The sequence below is a fragment of the Delphinus delphis genome, chromosome 4 (assembly GCF_949987515.2).
Source record: "Delphinus delphis chromosome 4, mDelDel1.2, whole genome shotgun sequence".
Lineage (NCBI taxonomy): Eukaryota > Metazoa > Chordata > Mammalia > Artiodactyla > Delphinidae > Delphinus > Delphinus delphis.
In genome coordinates, this window is record NC_082686.1 from 132,695,312 (window position 1) to 132,716,684 (window position 21,373).

At 38.5% G+C, this 21,373-nt stretch overlaps 1 protein-coding gene across 1 annotated transcript in view; it reads right to left on the bottom strand.

The window, feature by feature from the left end:
• Positions 1–6,900, bottom strand: part of COL6A5 (collagen type VI alpha 5 chain) — a 154,968-nt gene extending 148,068 nt beyond the window's left edge. Inside the window, 1 exon segment of the mRNA XM_060011480.1 lies at positions 6,798–6,900. The gene's annotated coding sequence lies outside the window, so the exon portion shown is untranslated.
• Between the last annotated feature and the right edge of the window lie 14,473 nt (positions 6,901–21,373).

A 21,373-nucleotide genomic window follows, 5' to 3' on the forward strand; every position in this document is an offset into this window, starting at 1 on the left:
CTATCTATTTTACATTTGGTAGTGTATATATGTCCATGCCACTCTCTCACTTCGTCCCAGCTTACCCTTCCCACTTCCCATGTCCTCAAGTCCATTCTCTATGTCTGATTCTTTATTACTGTCCTGTCTCTAGGTTCTTCAGAACCTTTTTTTTTCTTAGATTCCATATATATGTGTTAGCATATGGTATTTGTTTTTCTCTTTATGACTTTTACTTCACTCTGTATGACAAACTCTAGGTCCATCCACTTCACTACATGTAACTCAAATTTGTTTCTTTTTATGACTAATATTCCATTGTATACATGTGTTAGGCATCTTTTTTAAACACAGGCTCTGATTCATTAGCTCTGGAGTGGATTCTGAGATTCGGCATTTTTAACAAGCCCCTAAAGAATGCTAGTCCTCTGAAAACAGTTTAAGTAGCAAAGGATTGTTATATATACTGAAGTCTGGCAACACTTAGAATGTATTTCTGATACCTTTACAACTTGCCATATAGAGCAATCTAAATCAGTACTATCTAACAGAGATAGAACACAAGCCATATATAGAATGTGGCTATAGATTCTTGGGTCTCATCCATTTCATTTTCCCTCTTAGCTCTTTGTCACTGAGTATTGTCTTCCAGAATCTGATGTTACTGAGATAATTCACATGGCTAGACTAATTTATTTTTAATTTTTCTGCCTGGATAGATTATCCATTATCCTCAATAACACCATGCTAATCTTTATTTGTTTTTCATTTTTCTGGAACATAATGGGACTTTTGATCTGCCAATTCAGATATTCTTTTACTTTGGGAAAGTTTTAATCTAATTACTCATTTCTTGAGTTAAAAGATTTTTTTCACACTTAGTCTTTCTCAAACTGAGAAATAACTTGTAAGTAACATGTTCATTTAATAATTTATTGTTTCCTTTTATTCTCATGAAAACTGTTTTTAAATCAATGGTGCATCTTGAAATTAATGATAGTTTGGGATCAAAGAAATGCAATATATTTTATATTTATTTTCACCTCCTTTTGTTCTCTCTCTCTCTCTCTCTCTCTCTCTCTCAATCTTTTTTTTCCTGGAAAGTCCACATAGTCCTATACTGTTTCTCTGTTATTTGTTTTCCATCACTATTACGCTCTTTAACCTGTTTTCTCCCTCTGTCCTTATCCTCTGCAATCTGTGAAATTTTTCCCAAAACTGTCTTCTAAGTCAAAACTCAATTTTCCACAGGGTCGACTTATATTTAGCTGTTTCTAACTTGGGTTTGGGTTTTGTAATGGTTTTATTTTCCTTTTGTGCTTTTCTTGGCTTTGCCTTTCATTATCTCTTGCATTTCTTTGAGCCTTTTTCTTACAAAACCTGTTTTCTCTAATGCCTTAGAGTTTGGAGTAATTTTCTTCTGTTTCCTGGAATAATTCTTTTTAAAAATTTATTTATTTATATTTTTAAATTTTTGGCTGCATTGGGCCTTCGTTGCTGCACACAGGCTTTCTCTAGTTGCGGCAGCAGGGGGTTACTCTTCCTGGCAGTGTGCCAGTTTCTCATTGCAGTGACTTCTCTTGTTGTGGAGCATGGGTTCTAGGCACACAGGTTTCAGTAGTTGTGTCACAGGGGCTCAGTAGTAGTGGCTTGTGGGAACTTGAGTGCAGGTTCAGTAGTTGTGGCACATGGGCTTAGTTGCTTTGTGGCATGTGGGATCTTCCTGGACTAGGGCTCGAACCTGTGTCCCCTGCATTGGCAGTTTGATTCTTTTTTTTTTTAACATCTTTATTGGGATATAATTGCTTTACAATGGTGTGTTAGTTTCTGCCCCATAACAAAGTGAATCAGTTATACATATACATATGTTCCCATATCTCTTCCCTCTTGCGTCTCCCTCCCTCCCACCCTCCTTATCCCACCCCTCCAGGCGGTCACAAAGCACCAAGCCCATATCCCTGTGCCATGCGGCTGCTTCCCACTAGCTATCTATCTACCTTACGTTTGTTAGTGTGTATATGTCCATGACTCTCTCTCGCCCTGTCACAGCTCACCCTTCCCCCTCCCCATACCCTCAAGTCCGTTCTCCAGTAGGTCTGTGTCTTTATTCCTGTCTTACCCCTAGGTTCTTCATGACATTTTTTTTTTCTTCTTAAATTCCATATATATGTGTTAGCATACGGTATTTGTCTTTTTCTTTCTGACTTACTTCACTCTGTATGACAGACTCTAGGTCTATCCACCTCATTACAAATAGCTCAATTTTGTTTCTTTTTATGGCTGAGTAATTGCACCACCAGGAAAGTCCATTCCTAGAATAATTCTTAACCTTTGTTTTGCATATAACAAATGCTTCCTTCTTTATTGAAAGTATCTTTGCATAAGACCCACACTGGGTGTTTTCGGCTTTCTGTGCAGCCTTTGAATGTGTGTTTGGGGTGGGTGGTGAGTTGGGGCACAACCCAAGGGGAGTAAAGTTAGGATCCAACAGAAGTTGGTCCTACACATTTCACATTTATGGTTCTCAGCTATTTTGTAGTTTATTGCTATTGAGAACACATATTTTCCTCTCATTATATTTTAGCTGTTTGTTACTACTTTATAGAGAAGCTACTGATTTTTTTCTGGATTTATTTTGTAGTCAGCAATCTCAATTAACTCAATTAATTTTTAATTGTTTCTCTTAGCTATGGTCGACCTTGAATAGCAAACATTTACATATTTCTTATTATGTGTCAGTCCACTGTTCTTTGTCTTTATCTTTACAACATGTCTGTGAGGTCAGTACTACCACTTGCCCATAAGACAGAAGAAGATAGTGATGTTAAGTACCTTACCAAAGTTCACACAGCTAGTAAGTGATGAAATGTTGATTTGCTCCCAGGTAGGTGAGCTCTTAAATCATTATGCTCTTTGAAAATTTTTATTATGTTATCTCCCTCTTTCCAAATTTTTTTCTTACCTAATTGCAATGGTTAAAATAAAGTATGCAGAGTCATCTTCATTCTCTAATTTCTTCTATAACGTGTCCCTTCTCCATTAAGGAGATTAACTGGGTATCAGAAAAGCTAAGGTCTGTGGTAGCTCTGTACTAACTGGGCATGTGCTCTTGGGCAAATAATAATAATTTTAATTTTAAATAATTCTAAGCCTCAATTTCCTCATTAATGAAGTGGTAATAAACACATTTACTTTAAAAAAAAACCTTTGGGATTACTGTGAGATTTAAATATAATTATTTTAATAAACTGTTTCAAGACCTAGACCAAGATATCATTATTACTACAATATCATGCCCAAAGTGTTTCTATTTCAGGGCCTGTCTGCTTGACTGGAACATCCTCAAGCCACCTAGTTGCCTTATTATCACACTTTCTCTCTCACTTTCTATTCCTCAATGCACACACGTACCCAACACAATCACTGTCACTTGCTCTTCTCCAAAGAACCATTCTTGTCCTGTATCCATGTTGCAGAGATTTCTAGTTGCCTACCCATTACCCAATATTCCCTCTTTCTTTATCAACAGAACCTCTATATCGATGGATGGGAAACATGCTCAGCTACAAAAACACGTTTCCAAATCTCCTTTGGAACAAACGTTAGCCAATGAAATATACACAGAATGTGGATGACCCAGCAGAAAAGTAGGTCTTTGTGCACTGTAATTATGCCCATACTACTGATGAAGAAACTGAGGCTCAGAGAGGTGGTACACCTTGCCCCAAAACTTGAGGTCTCTCTGACTGCAAAGATGATATTCTCTCCACTGTCCTACACTACGTTTATAAGGCCCTCCTCTCACTATTCTGGTCTCTTCATGTCCTTTATTATCCAAGATAACAATTAGTTAATTATACTAAGGGAGAAGGCTCAAGGTATAATCTTGGCCCTTCAAATAATGTTGAATTTTACAGTGGCTTTTCAGAGACCTAGTCTTGAATTGCAGTATGCCCCCAAGAGTGGCTTGAAGAATCAGAATTCAAACAAGTCAGAGGAATCTAGGGCAGTACCATCAGGCAATGGGGATTGACAGGAGTGACAAAAATGCTGGCAACTGCCACATGCATCACCAGCTAGCTCTTCCTGATAAGGTAGGCATGCATCTTGTTTGTATCTTAGGTCCCAGTTTTGCTCAGTGCCTACCTCCTCCTCCTTTGCACCTGCTCAGAGAGGACCTGGATCAGGATCTTATGAGATAGAGAGGGGCATCCTCAAAGCAAACTGCAATGCCATGAAAAGTACACATCTCAAGTGAATTTCTGTCCTCCACTATTAGAGCTAAAGGGTTCTAGGTAAATATTCCAGGATTAGAAAGTCTTCCCTTTTGGAAGGTGATTTGAACTTGAAGGAAGAAAATCACAACATAAAATAACATGAAAACAAGACATATGTTGTAAATCTTATACTTCCTTACAGAAGGATACTGAGTATATACTTTTTGAGTACTTATGAACAAGCATGTGCAGGCATGATTCTGAGGAACATTTACAGGAGCAAACTTTATTTTCACAAGCTCATGACATTCTTAGAAATGGCTTCCAAATTTACCAACATTTCCAAAGCTGTTTTCAAAGAGAATTTAGTTAGCCTTTGAAATCTGTGAAAAAGCATTTTAGATGTTTTAACTTAAAATGTGCATACATAATTAATTATATAATCATTGCATTAAGCATTTTCTCTTCTTCAACATATTATTAATAAAGAGTCAAATTGTAACTATACACCAGGTGGGGAACTCTGGGGTGATATATTACTTTGGAATAATGCTGGCAAGTGCCACATCAAAACCAAACATCCTGCATCCACCCACTGAAGAGTGGAAAACTGAGAAATATACAGAGCATTTGTTCCAGAGTCTCAGAATGAGTCAGTAGTGGATTTAGACTTAATATTTAAATTAAGCCACCAAAGGAGAAGAATAACACAAAACACAACTGACAGCAAACCATTCACAGAAACTTCATCATTGAATATTTCATGAGTGAGGTTCTCAGCAGTGAAGAAGAACCTGCCTCATCTGTACAGATTGTTCAGAACCTTGGAGAATGAGGTACCACATAATTTGGGTATACATGGCACCCATATTTGTTTCTACAGGTTTCCCTTTCTGGGGACACAACAGATTTCTTCTCAGAGTTCCTATGAGGTAGCTAGCTCTGGCATCGGGTTCATCAGAGAAGGTGACAAATTTTCTCTCTCACTTTGATTCATAAGAAATCTCAGGATCCCTATTTATTCTACTTGTAAAATTCTACTTTGTATTACGCAAACTAATAGGAAGATCAAAGAAGATAAAAAATATGTCCTGCCAACGTGAATCATTTTTTTTTAAGATTTTGTTCAGAACTCACAAACTAAAGACATCTCTTCCAAAATATTCTGGCATTCTGGGTTAACAACAATAACAAAGATTAACTTCAGAAGGAGGACTTAAATGCCAAAAAAAACAAATAAAAATGAGATATGAAACACTACATCAAATTACAAAGATCCTGGTTAAAGAAAAAATATTCCACCAGTTTGGAGATTTTAAGACCTGATAACTCCCTCCTTGGTTTTGAAAGAACCTTGTTTGGAACCTGACACATAGTAGAAACTCAGGAATGTGTGTTAAAGTGATGAATGATGTTTTGAGGAAATTTCAGAGATGGTAGCTCACAGTTTGAAACAGAGTAGAAATTCCCGCAAACCATAAGTGTTTCGAAGTTCTTATGATGCTGTATCTGAATCTACCCCAATATCTAACATCTTATGACTCACTGTGCACCAATTGCTATTTATTTGGGAGTTCTTGCATGGGGTGAGGGGCCCAAGTGTTAGACCCAATTGATCTCTAAGTCAGTGGTTATCAAAGTTCAGCTGCACTATTTACAAAAACCAGGACATGGAAGCAACCTAAGTGTCCATCGACAGATGAATGGATAAAGAAGATATGGCACATATATACAATGGAATATTACTCAGCCATAAAAAGAAACGAAATTGAGTTATTTGTAGTGAGGTGGATGGACCTAGGGTCTGTCATACAGAGTGAAGTAAGTCAGAAAGAGAAAAACAAATACTGTATGCTAACACATATATATGGAATCTTAAAAAAAAAATGTTCTGAAGAACCTAGGGACAGGACAAGAATAAAGACGCAGACATAAAGAATAGACTTGAGGACATGGAGAGGGGGAAGGGTAAGCTGGAACAAAGTGAGAGAGTGGCATTGACATATACACACTACCAAATGTAAAATAGATAGCTAGTGGGAAGCAGCCACATAGCACAAGGAGATCAGCTGGATGCTTTGTGACTACCTAGAGGGGTGGGATAGGGAGGGTGGGAGGAAGTCGCAAGAGGGAGGGGATATGGGGATATATGTACACGTATAGCTGATTCACTTTGTTATAAAGCAGAAACTAACACACCATTGTAAAGCAATTATACTCCAGTAAAGATGTTTAAAAAAGGAAAAACCCTTCAGCTGCATTAGAATCTCCAGGAGGGCTTGTTAACACACACAATCCTGAGCCCCGTCCCAGAGATTCAGGCTCAGCAGGTGTGGGGTGGGGCCCATGTATTTGCATTTCTAACTAGGTCGCAGGGGATGGAGCTGCTACTTGTCCTTGGACACATCGAATAGCACTGCTATTAGATTCTTTCCGATTCAGAGTCTAACCTTTGAGAACCTAGTCTCAATTTGCAAAATGCCTTAGAGTCTGGGCATTCTACAGGTGCAAAATCACCAGACTGTACTCACACCTACACCCCTGCCCTCAGAGCCCTCTTCCGCCCACCTCAGGCCCCAAGCCTTCGCTCCCAGCACTCACCGAGCTTTGCCGGGCTTTGGGGCCCCTTGGAACCGCGGAGACACCCAGCCCCCCGCTCCCCAAGGGCTGCACTGAGCGCCTGGGCACAGGAACCGCCCGCGGCAGCAGAGCCAGGTCCCTGCTCTGCCGAAGGTGGTATCTAGAGCCTCGTGCCCTGGACAGCCCTTTAAAAATGGCCCTGACCCGTGAGCTTGGCCTGGCTCGCCCCGGAGGCTGGGCTATTTACTCCTCTTGGGTTTCTTGTGTGTGTCCGGAGACGTTCCAGCTGTTGGCTCTGTGCACAGCGGCCAGCAGTTTCGGGGGGAAGCCAGGGGCTGCCAAAAAAGAACTTGAGAAGGCGGTTTCTCAGAAACCGAGGGCAATCTTTATCTGCTGAGTTGAGGTCACTGCTTGGGCTGAGGACTCTCCATGTGGCTTCAACGGTTTACTCAGGGGTTTCCTCCAAACCAGCCTGCAAAAGACGAGAGAACTTTCCTAGAGCGGGCAATGTCCCGGAGGAAGCTGAGGTCCGAGAGGGAGCAGAGAGCATACCTGGGCTAAGGCAGCAGGAGCTCCCCAGCAGCTCCCAGCAAGGGCAGGGTTGGGAGGTGGGGCAGGCAACACTAATAAAGATGCAATTTCGCGCGGACATCACAATGAAGAACTTGGAAAGCATTGCCTGTTCTTAGATGAATGGCTTGTTTGCTTGCTTGTTTGTCTTCCACAGACGTGAACTCACAGTTGAGATTTTATAGATAAACACGTTACCAGCTTGTGCCGCTGAATTCAGTCTATCCGCATACCGCTTAGCCTGCCAGCTTCTGAGTTGTCCGTGAAGAGATGCAGAAATTACTTACACTGATGAAAGCTTATTAAAAGGTCAAGAGGAAAGTTTAAAAGGTAAACAGGTCCTTGCTTAGCAAGGATCACTGGGGCACTAGGTCTCTTGATTCTGGAACTGCTTCCAAAGTTAATTAAGAGGTTTCCATGTACGTCTCAGAAAGAATGGGGCTGGAAGGTTGGAGAGAACGAAGTTGAAGGAGGGCTGTCAGGATTTTTTCCTAATAAAAGGAAAAAATCCTGACAGCCCTCCTTCAACTTCCTTCCCTTTTAACAAAGGGAACACAAATATGTGTAAACTAATGACTGGTTTTCTTTTTGTTTTTTACTAATAAGGGGAAAAATGGTTTTCCTCAGAAGGCAGTGTATTTGCTCTAAGCTAAAGATGACCTAAACTTCTGGGATCTACTTAGTACAGTCAGGATCCCAGGGTGTTCCACACAGAGCACTCTAAAGTGCCAGATTTGAGCCTACTTCTGCTTGGTTTGGAGAGGAGGTCTCATCCTGGCCCACAGGGTTCAGGACGCCCTCCTGCCTCACCTGGCCCCTCCTTCCCGAGGTTTTCCTTTTGTGTGTGTTCTGGGGAGCTGGGAGATGTGCTGAGTATTCACTGTCCTTGGCACTGCCCATCATACCTGTTCTGACTGTAAAAGATGGCCCCCCTCAGCAGTCCCCCGGGAGATGTACTGAGAACCAGGAACACAACCCAACAAAAGCAGAATTGGTGGGGGAAGGCAGACCATGCTCACCATGGTGATACACCACCACCCAGTATCACTTCTAGAACATAATCAGAAAAAAACTCAAGATGCCAAAGAATGGTTTCCCCCATTGAGCTGCTCTCCACACCCACCCCAAGACTCATCCTTTAGTATCGATGAGTCTCAGACCCCATCCAGTCTTTGATGAAGGATGTGCCCCTCACCCCAGAGGGAAACACAAAGAGTGATGGTGAGGGCTGGAAGGTCAGAATGTGGCATAGGAAGAAAGCACACTTGCAGTTCTCATTTGGGCCCTCATGCAGCGTACATACACCCTCCGTTGACAAAGATTGATTAGTTGAGATGTTATTTTCCAACCGAGAGTGAAATCCCGCGGGAGGGAAGGAGGCCTATTTCACTTCAGAAGAAGGGTGGGGTTCTTTCCTTACAATTAGTGTAATAGTATTCAAATAACATTGGAGTCAACAGGATGTTGGCTTTTTTGAGTAACTTTTATAGAAAGTATTATTTTAGGAATGTTTTTACTTGTAGTACAATTACAATTTAAGTTTCACAATCACACTATGATATAAAAGTGGCTTTGGGATCGACAGCCTTTTCCACAGAATTTAAGACTTCCTTTTCCTCCCTCTGCTTGTAAAATTGAACCAACGGTTTTCCCTAAAGAAATTATAATGCAAAATTTGTCCTCTGTTGAGAATTACACTTTTTCTACTAAGGATACATTAATATGTTTCAGAAAGTAGGAGTTTTAAGCTAAACTTTGGAAGGAATTTAGGCACTAAAATCACCAAGTTTTCAATTACTTACCACAGAAAATAGACTACTTGGACTTACATTTATCCGGCTTTGATATTGAATAAAAGAAAAGAAATCCAGAATTTCAAAATTGTAGAAAGGGTATTAAATATTTTCCCAGAATTCATCATTAGTTATATTTGCTTTTCATTTACCCAACCTTTACAGTCTGGGATTTCTGCAACTGTTTTAAGTAAGGAGATAACATTAGAATGAGTCATAGCAACTGTCTTCTACTCTACATCCCTTAATTCCTGCTGATAAGTGTTGACGTATTTCAAAAAATATGAGACCCATACTGTTACTGAACACAAGTCCAAGTGCGCAAACAAACTGAAGCATCAGAGTTTAGAGCAGAGAAAGGTTTATTGCCGGGCTGTGCAAGGAGAATGCGTGGCCTGTGCTCAAAAAACCCAAATTCCTCGAAGGGTTTCAGCAAAGCATTTTTAAAAGCCAGGTGAGGGAGTGTTGTCCCAGGGTATGTGACAGCTCAAAAGTGCACAGTTCTCTGATTGTTTGATCGTGATCAATCCTTCGATACCAGAAGGTCTGGGAGCTACATGCTCATGATCATCTAGTGGTTAATTCCTTCCATTTGGTGGTGGTTTTTAGCATCTGAAAAACTCAGGAAATATGCATCAGATACTGTTACCTAGGTATTTCAGAGGGGAGCCTAAAGCAGAGGGTATGGGAGAGGGATTTGTCCCAGGAAGGCCCCATAAGGTCATACCTGTTTACAGTACAAGAAGTGCACAAGATGACTTTGGATCAGAGATGATTTAAATGAACATGATTGACTTTCTCCTTGGTGCAATCAGAATTATTAAAAGAAGAGGGTAAAAGGAAACACTTCTCTCACAAAGTGACTCCATATCACTCTGTCATGCCTGTATACTACTAGGTAAAATTATCAATAAATAAAATGCAATGTTGATAACTAAAGCCAACATACTTTCCTGTCCCTGTATTTAATGATACTGGAATCTGGTATACTTTCTCTATGTTAAGCCATACTGAGAACAAGCAAAAATGACTTAGCTACTTGCTCCAGGAAATATTTGCTCCTAAAAGACAAGACTGTGACTAAGCAAAACAGCTTTCTTATCAATACCAACCAGCTTCTGTGTCAATACCACCCAACTTCCTCATCAATACCAACCAGCCTCCTTATTAATACCAACCAGCCTCCTTACCAATATCAACCAGCTTCCTTATCAATACCAACCAGCTTGCTCAGCAAGACCTGCTTTAACTCTGTCGTCTCTAGGTATCTACCAATCCAAAGCTATATTATATCATAAATTCTTCTCAAACCCAATCAGTCCTCTGGCTGGCAAACCCACCTAACGTTCACCCAGCCCAGGACCTAAACCCTATGAATAACCTGCCCTGACTCCCCTCTGAGACATTAGTAAGATTGTCAATATAGTGTTCTTCTTTACTGTATTAAACCTGATTAAATAGCTATTTTGATCAACAGGTTTTTCTGGTGGTCTTCTGGGGGACCTCAACAGTTGATGAGCACACCATAATCAAGGTTTATTTCATGTTACAGCATCACAGAGGAAGGCAAAGCCAACACTTGGTGGATGGTTGAGGGCAATAGAATCAATAAAGGCTTAATGAGAGCATGACATGAGAGCTGGGTCTGCGAGAGTCCTGAGTCCAACTCTGGAATACTGAGAACCATGTCTCATTAGAAGAAAACCTCCATCTCCAAGAAAAACAATTAGGAGAAATCCCAAGAGTTCCTGGTAAAATGAGTGGCAACCCCCTACCTTCCTAGGTGGTTAGGAAATCTCAGATATGCAACAGATGTGAGAAGAAACTTCTTGTGTCCTGGATAGAAGGGTGAATATGAAGATAACAGCAAAGGGGTACCCAGGGTAGCAGAAGCCCCAAACCTCAAAGCACGAGTTCCTTTGACTTATCCAGCAAGGATCATAGCTGTGAGCCTTTCTAAACAGTCCAAAGCCAATTTCAGTTTTGTTTTTCTACCTTGGTTTTAGTAATAAAAACATGGTAAGGGCTTCCCTGGTGGTGCAGTGGTTGAGAGTCCGCCTGCCGATGCAGGGGACAGGGGTTCGTGCCCCGGTCTGGGAAGATCCCACATGCCACGGAGCGGCTGGGCCCGTGAGCCATGGCCGCTGAGCCTGCGCGTCCGGAGCCTGTGCTCTGCAACGGGAGAGGCCACGACAGTGAGAGGCCCACGTACCACAAAAAAAAAAAAAAAAAAAAAAAAGGTAAAATATCTTTTTTAAAACTTTGTTGGACAGGAATAATATAATATAAAAATAATAACAATTAACTTTCATGTCTATACTGGACATCTATTGTTTTGAATACTTAGAAAAACATTCCCTTCCCCTCTTCTGGGAAACACTTATTCTATCTACATAATTCCAAAGAGAACTAGCATTTTTTTCAAGGTCCCACCTCCTTAGCCATAGTTCTTGGTCTGGGAATAACCCTTGACCCAAGTTTGACCAGTCGTAGGATCTTGGGTTCAGAGAGTCTGAGTTTCCATTCCTCAGCAGATAAATGTGTCTGAAGGCTGATGGAAGCTACATGCCAGTCACTGTAAAAGAAGGCTGTCTAAATATTAGAGCTGACCTACAGAGAAAAGAGAGGAAGAGCCTTCCAGCGGCATTAGAATCCCAAGTTTCAGTCATCTTTAAACCTTGTCCTTCCCACAAGGTGTGCACATTGGTCGGGAAACAGCCATTCTTGGCTGTTTATAGATACACACATACATACATGTATCTCTTCTTTTTCAAATTCTTTTCCCATTTAGGTTGTTACATAATATTAAGCAGAGTTCCCTGTGCTATACAGTAGGCCCTTGTTGGTTATTTTAAATATAGCAGTGTGTACATGTCATCCCAAACTCCATAACTATCCCATTCCCCCACCCTTCCCCCCTGGTAACCATAAGTTTTTTCTCTAAGTCTGTGAGTCTGTTTCTGTTTTGTAAATAAGCTCATTTGTATCATTTCTTTTTAGGTTCTGTATATAAGCAATATCATACAATATTTATCTTTCTCTGTATGACTTACTTCACTCAGTATAACAATATCTAAGTCCATCCATGTTGTTGCAAATGGAATTATTTTGTTCTTTTTATGGCTGAGTAGTATTCCATTGTATATATGTACCACATCTTCTGTACCCATTCCTCTGTGAATGGACATTTAGGTTGCTTCCATGCCTTGGCTATTGTAAACAGTGCTGCAATGAACACTGGGGTGCAAAATGCAAATCAAAACTATAATGAGATTTCACCTTACACTGGTCAGAATGGCTATCATCAAAAAATCCACAAGCCATAAATGCTGCAGCAGGTGTGGAGAGAAGGAAACCCTTCTACACTGTTGGTGGGAATGTAAATTGGTACAGCCACTATGGAGAACAGTATGCTGGTTCCTTAAAAACTAAAAATAGAGCTACCATATGATCCAGCAATCCCACTCCTAGGCATATATCTGGAGAAAAACATGGTCCAAAAGTATACATGCACCACAAGGGAGGATTTTTAGGAGGTCATACACCATTCAAATTTCAAAAAATATGCAATCCCCAAACCCAATGTTTTTGGGATATTAAAACTGGTAACGTTGGAAACAGTTCAGGTCAATTTACTGGTAAAATTAAATCTTAGAGGAGTTGCTATACCCTGGTAAGTTCTGGACCTCACGTTTCTTACTTTTATTTTATTAGGTTATTGGAGAGATCAAACTCTAGATCATATATTCTCAAATTGATTGTATATCAAAATCAATTGAGGATTTTAAAAATACATATGTATAGACTCCACCAAATGCTTATTAAATAAGAATTCCTGGGGTTGTTGCCAGGAGTTTGGATTAAGGCTCCAGAGTTGATTCTTTGAACCAGGCATGTTTGAGTATTACTAGTCCAAACAATTTCACACACTTAAATGCACAATACCCTGATTTACAAACAATGATGCCCATCCATTTCACTGCTTGTTATGAGTAGGACTTCTCCTTGACTTAAATTTGCATGGTCTCCATCCACCCTTCTTAACAACCAGGTTTGGAGAAGCCAAATTATTAAATATGGTTATTGAAGGAATAAAGCAAGAACAAATAAAACTATTGTATGGTCTATGTAGTAACAACTAAGCCTTATACAACTCCTGCTCAGAAGGAGGTCATAATTTAGTGGGGTGAGGAAGAGAAGAGTAAAATATCTAGACAAACAACAGTAATGCATTATGATACAGCTTCATAGAAAAAATACCAGAGTTCTACAATATTGCAATGGAAGTAGCCATCATACTACTTCTGGAGGTCAAGAAAGGCTAAAGTGGGGAGATAACTCAAGGTGACGGCTCTGAAGAATATGTATAAATTCACTAGTTGGAGGAAGAGATGGATCTATGTAGACTTTCATAAAGCACCCCAGTTTCACTGTGGTGACTTAGAATGGGCAGATGAATCCACTTTCCTGGATCTCAGTATCATCATGCATAGAGTTAGGTAATAATCCCAAACACAGGATTAATTTCACTAAGCTTATGAATAGTCAATGTTGTACCTGTTTCTCATAAATGAAGCTGGAAATAAAAATTGCCAAAGCCTAGTGGCCAGATCTCTGTGTTGTACAGTCCTCAATAACTGTCTGCCTTTGGCTTTCTATTTGCAGTTTTTAACATCCTTCTTCATTTCAGCATATGCTCATAATAAATTTAGTTCCATATGTTGCAGAATATTTGTCAACAATAAAATCTAAGGCCAAGTAGTTTCATTTTCTGAAAGTGCCTTATCCTCGTTAGATGTGTATGTCCACACTCTGCTAGGAGGAGTTACACCCAGACAGCTGCAAGAAACAGTAATTCTAAAAATTATGTGGGTATGTATTAATAGCAGTGCCTCTCATCTTTAAATGGGAAATTACATATCTGGCATTTTGCTTTTATGCTTTTGTTTGTTTGCTTTATATACACAGGAATTTAGATACTGGAATATCTAGTTCAACAGCAGACTCTCCACCAGACTGCAAGATCCTGAGGTCAAGGACTATGTTTATATTGTTTATTACTGTTTCTTCAGGAACCCAGAGGATTGCCCAGCTTAGGCAGTACTCAATAAATAATTTTGAAAGTAAAATTGTAATAGAATGACTTAGAGAAATTATAGAGACTTCCTCTGTTTACAAAGGCAATTACCCATCTACATGTTTACCTCATTCATCTATTTTTCACATCCAGATTATTCCTGTCTGGGAGTTTGATTTGAAACTGCTTTCTACTTTACAGGCTTGTTTCCATTTCTACGCCTCATGAATTATACATCTATCACTGTGATAAGTATACATAGCAAATCACTCCAAGATCCAGTGGGGTTGTCTGAGATGTCTCTGCTTCAGTCTGTGAGTAAGATGGGTTTGACTCCAGGCCTTGGGTTTGTATTAGGTCTCCTTTACATGTCTCCATATTCTCCTTAGACCAATGGTTTCCTATTAACATGGACAAACTCATTAATGGAGCAGAGAAATAACCCCTCTGACTCTAGTGAAAGGACTCAGCAAGTCACACGGCAAAAGACAGGGACACATCTAAACAATGATTCAGGTCTACCATAGCCCATACAGATGACTAAACAGAAGATTACCTTTTAAGGATAAGAGGCCTAGGTCATAAACTGCTAGCTTCATGATTACAGTTGACACTCAAACAAATAGGGAACCCATTTGTTTACACCCTTGATTACCACTAATACTATGAATGGTTTGCTGATTTTGGTTTTGTTTTTTTGCCAGTCTCATAGATGAAAAATAATATCACAGTTGTTTGATTGCTGTTACATAAATAATAATGAGGTTTAGCCTCTTTACAATTGTTTTATGCTCATTTATTTATACCTTTTCTGGTTTGAATTGCCTATTTCCACTCATTGCTTAATTTTCAGTTAGATATTTTTCTAATTCATTTGTAGGAGTTCTTTATGTATTCTAGATATGAATATATTATAGTATATAGATATCTAATATATATTACAAATATCTGCTTCCATTCTATCAATTATCTTTTATCCTTGCAATTTGTAGTTCTTTTCATAAAGAAATTTTGCATTTTCATTTAGTCAAATGCATTCAGAACATTTACTAAGATAGACCATATTATGGGCTATTAAACAAGTCTCACTACATCTAAAGGGGTTCAAGTCATACAAAGATGGTTCTCTTTAACACATTGGAGTTAAATTAGAAATAAATAACATACAGTGGAATATTACTCAGTCATAAAAAGAAATGAAATTGAGTTATTTGTAGCAAGGTAGATGGACCTAGAGACTGTCATACAGAGTGAAGTCAGAAAGAGAAAAACAAATACTGTATACTAACACATATATATGGAATCTAAAAAAAAAAAAAAAGGTTCTGAAGAGCCTAGGGGCAGGACAGGAATAAAGACACAGACATAGAGAATGGACTTGAGGAACGGGGAGAGGGAAGGGTAAGCTGAGATGAAGTGAGAGAGTGGCATGGACATATATACACTATCAAGTGTAAAATAGATAGCGAGTGGGAAGCAGCTGCATAGCACAGGGAGATCAGCTCGGTGCTTTGTGTCCACTTAGAGGGGTGGGATAGGGAGGGTGAGAGGGAGACACAAGAGGGAGGAGATATGGGGATATATGTGTATGTATAGTTGATTCACTTTGTAATACAGCAGAAACTAACAGACCAGTGTAAAGTAATTATACTCCAATAAAGATGTTAAAAAATAAATTAAAAAAACAACAACAACAGAAAAGAAAGAAATAACAGAATGATACTATTTTTCTTTTTAACCTGTTAAAGTATTTTAATTTTCTAATATTGAACTATCATTTCATTCCTGGGTAAACTGTTCAAATTACAGTATTCTTTTATTTCTATTCTATACGTCTCTTCTTCTTATATTTAGTATGTGTTCTCTTACCTGAATAAAATGAGTTGGATAGTTTATAATCTTTTTCTACATTCTAAAATAGTTGATATCAGATAGGATATTTCAAAGAATATTGATTGCTTGAAAATTTGGTAGAACTTCTCTATAAAACTATTTGGACATGGGGACATATTATTTGGGAGTGGTGTTGATTAGATCCTCAACTTCTATTAAGTTTTCTTACTTTTCAGGCAGTTTTTATATTTTTCTATAAAATTTTACTTTTAGCCTAATTTTGAGAATAATTGTCATAAGATTTTACATAATGCCCTTATTATTTAATTTCCTCTATATCAATACAACAACAATAATAATAGCTAATATTTATATGGTCACTCTTCTAAGCAGTTTTGCATATAGTCCTTCTGTAAGTTATTTGTTCCTTCTGCTTTTCTTCTTCTGCAGACTTTTCAAAATATTTTCTTTTCACTGGTGTTTTTAAAGAAATAGATATGGTTTATTGATCAAATGTCCTTTTTCTATTTTAGTAATTTTTGCTTCAACATTATGATTTCTTTCATTTTGCTGTTTTCAGTTTCTTGGTATCAATACATTTTTTCCTATCTTCTAAAAATGAATTCATCTAAGGCTACAAACATTTCCTCTGACTAAAGTTCCAGTTGGAACAAAAAAGCTTTTTGTATAGTCTTCTCATTTTCATTCATTTCTAAATATAGTATATTTTAACTTCTGTTTAAGTTTCCTTTTTAACCTGAGTTATTTTAAAGTGTTTTTTTTTTCATTTTTCCATGTATATTTACTACTTTCATGACATAAAATCATTAAGCATGACCTATTTGATATGCGTATTTTGGAATTCATCAAGTTTCCTTTTCTCACTGTAATAGCATTTTAGTTATCTCCCCAACATCTATTCCACTCCTTCCTCACTGTATAGCATTCGTGAGGTTTGGTTGAAACTCTCTTCACCTCCATTCCAGGAATGGAGTAGGAATAGGCTTTGGCTGGTCTAAGACAATCAGGGTAGTCTCCCCTTTGTCACTATATTGGTTCAGGTAACCCTAGGCTGATACAGTCAGTGTCTTATCTTCCTCTGAACATATGAATCAGTTCAAGAATGGTGCAGGCAACTTTACTCTCTAGGATGTTTTCTGGAAATCTCCTTAAATATAGATAGCATCTTACTCTTGATTGTGTGGTATGCTTCTACCAGGAAAGTTAATCTGAAGACAAAAAAGGGATTGCTGAGAGAATTACACAAAATCAGAGTCTGATCAAACCCTACAGGAGTCCTTATTTATCTATTAACTTTATTTCCTTGGATGTAAATTCTTCCTTTATTAGGCTTGATTTCTTCTTAAATGATATTGGATTTATTTAAATATTTATTGCATATAGTCATCTTTGCAGTTGAGATTTCTTGTTGTGTGGTCCACTTAGAGAGGAAGAGTAAACAAGAACTGCTGTCTTTGTTGGTTTATCACACTGCTTCCAGTGAGAATTGGTAAGGAATGGGGCATTCCTCTGTGTCATTTTCAGAGGTCAATCTTCTAAATGTTCTTTCTGAGTATCACCCACCAGTAGGGACCCTGTCACTAAAATATAAGTTTCCATACTCACCACTTCTACCTAGAGCAGTGAGATTCTCCATTGTTGCTGCCTGGCCCAAGATGGAGAAGAACTACATGTGTGTTTTTCCCCAGGTTTCCCCTTAAAACACCCAACTAATCACTCTGTCATTTGTCCCTAAGCCTCTTGCTGCTTAGTTTCTACTTCTCTCAACATAGATCACTCTTGATTCTTCTTCTATGTTTCATAGTAGTATTTTCCCACAAATGGACTGGGCTATTTCAAATTTGTCAGCATCAATCCATCTATTAACCCCTACATGTTCTATTTCTATCAATTTCACAGTAGATGATGGTAGCAGATAATGTTGGCTTCCTACTCAAAATCAGTTATGCCACTCTTCTCCAGTAGCAGGGTCTGAGTTTTGTTCAAGGGTCTACTCTCTTTGTGTCACACTGTACTCAGGGAAGTTGACCCTATTCCTAGATCAGTTTAGCCAGTCCTATTCCATTGGAATAGGAATGGCAGTCCTATTCCTCTTGTCTGTGGGCATGTGACCTTCTGGCCAATGATACACAAGGTGAGGTCTAAACGTTTTCTCTCTTTTAGAAAGATACACTCTCTTTCCTTCTTTGGACATTATCATATTCAAATGAGTTGGCTGATGTTACAGCAGCCATCTTGTGACCAGCTTGAGGATGATGGAGCAGAGTAATGAAAAGAACCTGGGGTTTGGATGATGTCATTGAGCAACTCTAGCTTATAGCAACTCTATCTTATAGCCTATGGCTGACCGTCCCAGGACTTCTTGCTATCTGAGACAATAAATATCCTCCTTGAATCAGTCAGCTAGGTCAGAGTTTTGTGACTTGGTAACTGAAACAATTACTTTGCTGCTTGCTTTTTACTTAAACTGTTAAATCTCAGGCTTCATTCTCCTTTTGCACAGCATAAGTTCTGTTGATCTCACCACTGAAAGATTCCTCCTTTGTCTTCGGGGAGACCATACACTCTAAGTGTTCTTCCTACATCTCATGACATTTCTTCTTTGACTCTACTCCAGCCTCCTACATGTGGCCATATCATACAAAGCATAATCCCTGACTTTCTGCTCTGCTTCTCCTGCATGGTCGTCCATTCTCATGGCCTAATCTCTCAAGTCTGAGATGAGAAGGCTAACACCACAACCCAGGACTCTGCTCAGTTTTAGTTCCACATCTTCCACTGTTTGCTGGACAGTTCTGTCTCGATGTTCCATGGCCATCTCAATATTGACATAGCCACAAGCAAGCTTATAATCTTTCTCAAAGTCCAGCAATGCCGCAGACTCTGTATCTCTCTCAGTACTATCAGTATTCTCCCAGACTGAAAACTTAGTCATTTTTTTTATTGTGCTGTCCTCCATTATCTATAAAGATAGGCAGTCACCAGGCATGAAAAGCCCTCTCAGACTGTCTGTCATCCCTTTTAGACTGCCCTCCTGCCTCTACTCTCATGGGTGCTAATGGACTTGAAATATTTGTGCAAGATCTGCCTCCTATCGACTGTTCGTTGGCCCAGAGATGGAAACCGGACTTAAGCTATGGTTCCAATTATGATTCATCCATGGGAAATAGGAACTGAATCACTCCCGTTCTGGGTGCCTAGACTGAAATTTGGGAGTGGTCAACGACCAGGTTTTCTACCATATGGGTGGGAGAAGTTGAGGAATCTTTACTGAAGAGAGAAAGGAAAAATAAGAATTAGCAAATACAGAGAGAGAAGAAATAAGAAATGGAGAAAATATGTGATGGAGTTCAAAACTTGGTCCCAGTTGTTTCTGAGACCTAACTTCAGTCCTCACCTTGAGGTCTATAAGATATCTCCAAATCCTTACAATAAAATCCCTTTTTAATAAACTAGGTTTCATTTACCCTTGATTAAAAAAAGATACATTTTAAAGAAAATCTTATTGATCTTTTCTTTGAAATATTGGTTATTACATTTCCATTATCCAAACACCTACTCCAGGCTCTAATCCCCTAAACCTCTAAAAGAGTTGGTTCTTAACTGGGTTCCCTGCCTCTAATATCTTTCCTGCTCAATATGCCCTGTGGTCCAATTCAAGGTTAACCTTGTAAAATATTGCTTTGCATATGCCATCCTCTTATTCAAAACTCTTCCACAGATTCCTATTGCTTATGTAATGCATATAACTCAGTGTTTACTATGGTAGATAGCTATGTAAGGTCTTTGACAATGTAGTCCATACTGCTTTCAAACTTCTCCTACTTTTGATAAATGTGAATCCTCTGGCTCAGCTAACTTTGTCTTCTAATTTTTTCCTGAACATGCTTATGAAAAATAAGCAGTTATGAAAAATCTGATAACTATGCCTTTACTTACATTGTTTTTTCTTTCCGAAAGTCTTTCATCCTTCTATTTTGCTTTTTAATGAATATCCTTTCTTTAATGCAGGATTTGTCTTTTGGTGGAATTTCTTTGGAGTGGTAGAGTGCAATATTTGTTCATGATTTTCCTTCCTTACACAACTTTGCCAAGCTCATTGTTAAAGAAGTGTATTTCCCCACTCCACTTATTCTGGGCTTGCTTAGCCTTGTGAGATATATTGCCAATGGAATATAAGCAAACTTGACAGTGTTTATTCCTATTTAAACTTTTAAGAGGTAAGGAGTTTCCCCAGCCCTTTTTTTCCCACATACACACTGTATTTTATTTTTACAAGAGATAAATAAACTGACCAAGCATTGTAAATGAATGACCACAACAAAAGCAACAATGATTGCAATTACCAAACATGAAACACACTCATACTATGTCATAATATTGACATTCAGTCCAGTAATCCTCCACTGTAACAGCTCCTTTACTTTGCAGTGAAAATTGATTTGTATATATTTTGCCTCTTAGTCCTTGTGGGATTTTATTTTTTTTATTCAAACAGAAAGTTTGAATTTTTATTCAAACAGAAAAATTATAATCATCCTCATCAGTTTACTCAGTCCCATGTAATTAATTTTTTTTCATCTTGATCTTTTGTTAGCACTTTTATGAATTCATCAGTGTTCCATTAGAGTTCTGAAAATGCTTATTCATTCAGTTCAGCAGTATAGTCAATTACCAGGAACCTGTATTTGTCAGAGTCTTTTCCATGAATTCCTCGAAGATGAAACCCTTTTATAGGAACATTTTTGCAAAAGCATCAGAGTACACCAAGACCTGTCTGTAAATGACAAAAGACTTACAAATGACCACAGTTAAAGATTTGATAAAAGTTCATAATAATGCAGTTGATGAGGAAATTTAGTTATTTCTGAGATATACATTTAAAGTAATAACTAGAATTATGACTTATAACATTATACCAGAATATATAAGATTTTTAGAAATTTCATGTAATATCTGAAACATTTATATTAACATATTTCCATACAAATAACCCAAAGAAAGTTTAGTATTAGTTGTATTGTTTGTTTGTTTATACTGCAGGTTCTTATTAGTCATCAATTTTATACACATCAGTGTATACATGTTAATCCCAATCGTCCAATTCAGCACACCACCATCCCCACGCCATCACAGTTTTCCCCCCTTGATGTCCATGCATTTGTTCTCTACATCTGTGTCTCAACTTCTGCCCTGCAAACCAGTTCAACTGTACCATTTTTCTAGGTTCCACATACATGCGTTAATATACGATATTTGTTTTTCTCTTTCTAACTTACTTCATTCTGTATGACAGTCTCTAC